Here is a 7,666-nt window from a genome sequence, read left to right on the forward strand (position 1 = left end):
GCCAAACAATTATATTTTTGTTTCATCAGACCATAGGACATTTCTCCAAAAAGCACGATCTTTGTCCCTATGTGCAGTTGCAAACTGTAGTCTGTCTTTTTTATGGCGGTTTTGGAGCAGTGGCTTCTTCCTTGCTGAGCGGCCATTCAGGTTATGTCGATATAGGACTCGTTTTACTTTGGATATAGATACCTTTGTACCTGTTTCCTCCAGCAACTTCACAAGGTCCTTTGCTGTTGTTCTGGGATTGATTTGCACTTTTCGCACCAAAGTACGTTCATCTCTAGGAGACAGAGCGCGTCTCCTCCATGAGCGGTATGACGGCTGCTTGGTCCCATGGTGTTTATACTTGCGTACTATTGTTTCTACAGATGAACGTGGTACCTTCAGGCGTTTGGAAATTGCTCCCAAGGATGAACCAGACTTGTAGAGGTCTGCTGATTTCTTTTGATTTTCCCATGATGTCAAGCAAAGAGGCACTGAGTTTGAAGGTAGGCCTTGAACTACATCCACAGTAGAGGTCGACCGATTAATCGGAATGGCCGATTAATTAGGGCCGATTTCAAGTTTTCATAACAATCGGTAATCAGTATTTTTGGCCACCAATTTGCCTTTTTTTTTTTACACCTTTATTTAACTAGGCAAGTCAGATTAAGAACACATTCTTATTTTCAATGATGGCCTAGGAACGGGGGTTAACTGCCTTGTTCAGGGGGGATTCGGGGATTCGTTTTTGCAACCTTCCGGTTACTAGTCCAACGCTCTAACCACCTGCCTTACATTGCACTCCACGAGGAGCTGACTACTTGTTACGCGAGGGCAGCAAGAAGCCAAGGTAAGTTGCTAGCTAGCATTAAACTTATCTTATAAAAAACAATCAATCTTAACATAATCACTAGTTAACTACACATGGTTGATGATTTTACTAGTTTATCTAGCTTGTCCTGCGTTGCATATAATCGATGCAGTGCCTGTTAATTTCTCATTGAATCATACCCTACTTCGACAAAAGGGTGTTGATTTAACAAGCGCATTTGCAAAAAAAGCACTGTCGTTGCACCAATGTACCTAACCATAAACATCAATACTTTTCTTTAAAACCAATACACAAGTATATATATACACGCAGTCAGGGTATATGCAACAGTTTGGGCCGCCTGGCTCTTTGCGAACTAATATGAAAGAACTTTACGTAATTATGACATAACATTGAAGGTTGTGCAATGTAAGAGGAATATTTAGACTTAGGGATGCTACCCGTTAGATAAAATACGGAACGGTTCCATATTTCACTGAAAGAAAAAACGTTTGTTTTCGAGATGATAGTTTTGAGATGATAGTTTCCGGATTCGACCATATTAAAGACCTAAGGCTCGTATTTCTGTGTGTTATTATGTTATAATTAAGTCTATGATTTGATATTTGATAGAGCAGTCTAACTGAGCGGTGGTAGGCACCAGCAGGCTCGTAAGCATTCATTCAAACAGCACTTTCGTGCGTTTTGCCAGCAGCTCTTCGCTGTGCTTCAAGCCGGGTGGGTATAATTTGTGGAACGTTCCAACAGGAATCTATTCCAAAAACTTCGTAAATAACAAGGTTGCCAAAAAACAACGCATACAAAGTTGTAAAGCGGCAGAATAAGATACCGGGTAGGGAGTGGTCTATTTCATTGCGTTTTTCACTCATCACGTTTATTCCGAAAAATGACTGTCCTCACTCTGGTTGCCTATGGACAAACATTAAGAATAAGCTATGTGGTGAGTTGATGCCTATTCGGCAGCTAGTTAGCTAGGTTTGTATGCGTTGCTACTTTGTATGCGTTGTTGTTCGGCAACCTTTTTACGTTTTTTTGGAACAGATTCCTGTTGGAACGTTCCACAAATTATACCCACCCCTTCAAGCCTATCAACTCCCAAGATTAGGCTGGTTTAACCGATGTGAAATGGCTAGCTAGTTAGCGGGTGCGCGCTAATAGCGTTTCAAACGTCACTCGCTCTGAGACTTGGAGTAGTTGTTCCCCTTGCTCTGCATAGGTAACGCTGCTTCGAGGGTGGCTGTTGTCGATGTGTTCCTGGTTCAAGCCCAGGTAGGAGCGAGGAAAGGGACGGAAGCTATACTGATACACTGGCAATACTAAAGTGCCTATAAGAACATCCAATAGTCAAAGGTATATGAAATACAATCGTAGAGAGAGAAATAGTCCTATAATTCCTGTAATAACTACAACCTAAACCTTCTTACCTGGGAATATTGAAGACTCATGTTAAAAGGAACCACCAGCTTTCATATGTTCCCATGTTCTGAGCAAGGAACTTAAACGTTAGCTTTTTTACATGGCACATATTGCACTTTTACTTTCTTCTCCAACACATTGTTTTGCATTATTTAAACCAAATTGAACATGTTTCATTATTTATTTGAGGCTAAATTGATTTTTATTGATGTATTATATTAAGTTAAAATAAGTGTTCATTCACTATTGTTGTAAGTGTCATTATTACAAATAAATACATTTTAAAGAATCGGACGATTAATCGGCATCGGCTTTTCTGGTCCTCCAATAATCGGTATCGGTGTTGAAAATTCATAATCGGTCGACCTCTAATCCACAGGTACACCTCCAATTGACTCAAATGATGTCAATTAGCCTATCAGAAGCTTCTAAAGCCATGACATCATTTTCTGGAATTTTCCAAGCTGTTTAAAGGCACAGTCAACTTAGTGTATGTAAACTTCTGACCCACTGGAATTGTGATACAGTGAATTTTAAGTGAAATAATCTGTCTGTAAACAATTATTGGAAAAATTACTTGTGTCATGCATGAAGTAGATGCCCTAACCGACTTGCCAAAACTATAGTTTGTTAACAAGAATTTTGTGGAGTGGTTGAAAAACGAGTTTTAATGACTCAAACCTAAGTGTATGTAAACTTCCAACTTCAACTGTACATTCTCTAGCTCCTCATACATTGGGACCACAAATGTACGATTGTAGGTATTCATATAACATATGTGTATTTTTTTCTCTTCCTCACCCCGGCCCAACCCCATCGCCCAATTTTCTTCTAGCCGTTATCTTTACAGACTGCATGGAAGGTATTACTCATCATGTGGAAAACAGCCTAGAAGGATGGGGTTTCAGTACAAGCTTTTACTCAACCCTGAAGTACATATATGGATGGACAGACAGACCAATGGGACATACAAACACGGTGGTTTGGTACAGTCGTAGACAGTTGAGCTGCAATGACCAGGAAAAAGGAAAGGGGAAATGTTACATGTTATGTACATCACATCAAAATACGGTTATGATACATACCATAGTCTGCTCAACAGATTTGTTTTGGATGCAGAGGCTCCTTGATATTGCTGTGCTGATTAACCCGGTATGTTTTTTGAACATGAAACATCATGGGTAAAATCATTTAAAACACATTAAATGTGACTACTCTCCTGTAATTGACTCTTGTTTTTGTCCTTACAATAATTACAATTGCAAGTTTGTGGTAAGTTAGTATCGTATAGACTAATGCATACACTAGCAGAGCAAGGCAGTTAACCCACTGTTCCCCGGGCGCCGAAGACGTGGATGTCGATTAAGGCAGCCCCCGTACCTCTCTGATTCAGAGGGGTTGGGTTAAATGCGGAAGACACATTTCAGTTGAAGGCATTCAGTTGTACAACTGACTAGGTATCCCCCTTTCCCTTTCCCTAAAAAGGTGAGGTACCGTATTCCTGAACCTGTGTGACTACAGTATGCTGCTATTTCTTTCAGATAGCTCACTCAAATCAATGTTGACCATCTCCATCTTGTGGCAGTCAGTAGTACTGTAGGATGGATTGTGAAATGTTCCTCGCAAATGTCTCATATTACTCAGTTTGTTCAGAACAGCCATGTTCGATTTACCGGAGGAACTGTAGCGCATAAAGCATTTGGTGTTCATCTCAAGGTGGAGCGGTGAGTTCACAGTCAGCTTGGCTGCTTCCTCATGCTAGCATGCCATATAGTGGAGCAGCAACACCCTAAAGGTTTTAGATATGAACAACCAGGGGCTATTCTTCATTCTTTCTTAATGACTGTATCCAAATCGCTAGTGTTCAGTGGGACTGCAGTCTATTCTTTCTCAGAAAGCATGAGTATAGTTCTGGGCAGACCCAGGCGAGTTCTGACAGGGAATCCCCCTCTACTCTCCCCTGCCTGACCCTCCTCTACGCGTTACACTATAAATTATTTAGCCCACCACAGGGAGAGCCCGTCTGTGTTTTAGACTGGTCGACTCCCACTTGGATGGTAAGAATGTGCTTCAAAGAGCATAACATCTGCAGCATGAGAAGGTCACACTGGCGCCTGACCCATATTTGGTGTCAGCTGATACCCCCCCTTTCATTTTCTCTTACTCCCTCTCTGTGTTACTCTCTCTGTCATGAGTTTCAATCTTTCTCTTTCTATATCTCTCCTGAGTTGCTGAATTCCAATAGTCAAATGCTGAACCGAATGCAATCTGGCAGAAATGGTGAACAGGGGCGCATATGGTGAATAATGGCTCTATACTTCAAGCTAAGACAAGAGCTAAGAGTCTCAGAGCTACTGGGCATGTCAGCACCTGACCAAAGTAGCCTTGTCACTGGCAAATGTGAAAGAGTAACCTTTGCCACTTCAGGCAACATGTGTTAGAAAGTTTGTTTTTGGGGAGAGGGGAGAAGCAATACTACACCTTCAGGCAAGGTGTGGATTGGAGAAATGGTCTGGCCAGCTGCCTTGATTTTGTTATGGTCACCTACTGTATTTAAAAGTACAGCAGAGAAGCTTACAAAATTCCATCAAATCAATTCTCCCAGTCTCACGTTCCCTCCCCTCGCTGGTCCACTTCCTCTCACCCTGAAAGGAGGGTTCCAGGTTTCCTGTCCAGTGTTCTGTCTGGCCTGTGTTTGCCCCTGTCCCTCCGTTTTCCCCTTCCATCCCTGCTGTGAGAGGGGGGTTCTCTCTGACAAGCCAGGGCTGGGACTCTTCCGTGAGCTCCCGCAGCTTTCCAGCTCCAAACACCACAGGATGCTGGGGATGAATACCTACATCCTCCTCCTCCTCTACCTCCGTCTGCACATGTGCAGAAAGCATTACTGACATTTTCCACCTCCAGGGCCCTTTTTAGACAAGTAAAGGATTGTGTTACCTTAGAAAGGTAGTGCTATTTAGGACAGGTCCAAAAAAGGTGGTGGAAACCTTGGATGCATGATGTTCATGTTTATTCACACCTAACCCTAGCATCCTGGCCTGGGGAATGAGAATGAAAGTATCTATTAACCCACTCGTTAATCTCACACACTCCCTTTTCTCACACTGACTCTGCTCCCCAGCTCCCACAGCTCCTGCTAATGCCACTAGCTCCTAGTTTCCCTATATTTATTTATTTAACCTTGATTTAACTAGGCAAGTCAGTTAAGAACAAATTCTTATTTACAATGATGGCCTACCAAAAGGCAAAGGCCTCCTGCGGGGACAGGGGTTGTGATTTAAAAATAAAAAATAAATACAATTAAAATATAGGACAAACCCACATCACGACAAGAGAGACAACCCAACACTACATAAAGAGAGACATAAGACAACAACATAGCATGGCAGCAACATATGACAACACAGCATGACAACAACATGGTAGCAACACAACATGGTAGCAGTACAGGGTACAAATATTATTGGGCACAGACAACAGCACAAAGGTCAAGAAGGTAGAGAGAACAATACATCACGCAAAGCAGCCACAACTGTCAGTAATAGTGTCCATGATTGAGTCTTTGAATGAAAAGATTGAGATAAAACTGTCGAGTTTGAGTGTTTGTTGCAGCTCGTTCCAGTCGCTAGCTGCAGCAAACTGAAAAGACGAGCGACCCAGAGATGTGTGTGCTTTGGGGACATTTAACAGAATGTGACTGGCAGAACGGGTGTTGAATGTGGAGGATGAGGGCTGCAGTAGTTGTCTCAGAAAGGGGGAAGTGAGGCCTAAGAGGGTTTTATAAATAAGCATCAACCAGTGGGTCTTGCGACGGGTATACAGAGATGACCAGTTTACAGAGGAGTATAGAGTGCAGTGATGTGTCCTATAAGGAGCATTGGTGGCAAATCTGATGGCCGAATGGTAAAGAACCTCTAGCCGCTCAAGAGGGCCCTTACCTGCCGATCTATAAATTACGTCTCCGTAATCTAGCATGGGTAGGATGGTCATCTGAATCAGGGTTAGTTTGGCAGCTGGGGTGAAAGAGGAGCGATTACGATAGAAGTTTAGATTCCACTTTAGCCTGCAGCTTTGATATGTGCTGAGAGAAGAACCGTGTACCATCTAGCCATACTCCTAAGTACTTGTATGGTGACTACCTCAAGCTCTGAACCCTCAGAGGTAGTAATCACACCAGTGGGGAGAGGGGCATTCTTCTTACCAAACCACATGACCTTTGTTTTGGAGGTGTTCAGAACAAGGTTAAGGGCAGAGAAAGCTTGTTGGGCACTAGGAAAGCTTTGTTGTAGAGTGTTTAACACAAAATCCCGGGAGGGGCCAGCTGAGTATAAGGCTGTATCATTTGCATATAAATGGATGAGAGAGCTTCCTACTGCATGAGCTATGTTGTTGATGTAAATTGAAAAGAGCGTGGGGCCTAGGATCGAGCCTTGAGACACTCCCTTGGTGACAGGCAGTGACTGAGACAGCAGATGTTCTATCTTTATAGACTGCACTCTTTGAGCGAGGTAGTCAGCAAACCAGGCCAAAGACCCCTCAGAGACACCAATACTCCTTAGCCGGCCCACAAGAATGGAATGGTCTCCCGTATCAAAAGCTTTGGCCAAGTCAATAAAAATAGCAGGACAACATTGCTTAGAATCAAGGGCAATGGTGGCATCATTGAGGACCTTTAAGGTTGCAGTGACACATCCATAACCTGAGCGGAAACCATATTGTATACCCGAGAGAATACTATAGACATCAAGAAAGCCAGTCAGTTGATTATTGACAAGTTTTTCCAACACTTTTGATAAACAGGGCAAAATTGAAATAGGCCTATAACAATTAGGATCATCTTGATCTCCCCCTTTAAATAGAGGACGAACCGTGGCTGCCTTCCAAGCAATGGGAACCTCCCGAGAGAGGATAGAAAGGTTAAAATGGTCAGAGATAGGGGCAGCAACCTTAAAGAAGAAAGAGAGGTCGACCGATTATGATTTTTCAACGCCGATACAGAAACCGATTATTGGCGTGGCAAAAAAGAGGCGCTACCGATTAATCGGCCGCTTTTTATATATATATTTGTAATAATGACAATTACAACAATACTGAATGAACACTTTTATTTTAACTTAATATAATACATCAATAAAATCTATTTAGTCTCAAATAAATAATGAAACGTTCAATTTGGTTTAAATAATGCAAAAACAAAGTGTTGGAGAAGAAAGTAAAAGTGCAATATGTGCCATGTAAAAAAGCTAACGTTTAAGTTCCTTGCTCAGAACATGAGAACATATGAAAGCTGGTGGTTCCTTTTAACATGAGTCTTCAATATTCCCAGGTAAGAAGTTTTAGGTTGTAGTTATTATAGGAATTATAGGACTATTTCTCTCTATACCATTTGCATTTAATATACCTTTGACTATTGGATGTTCTTATAGGCACTAT

Source organism: Salmo trutta, chromosome 12, assembly GCF_901001165.1.
Source record: "Salmo trutta chromosome 12, fSalTru1.1, whole genome shotgun sequence".
Classification (NCBI taxonomy): Eukaryota; Metazoa; Chordata; class Actinopteri; order Salmoniformes; family Salmonidae; genus Salmo; species Salmo trutta.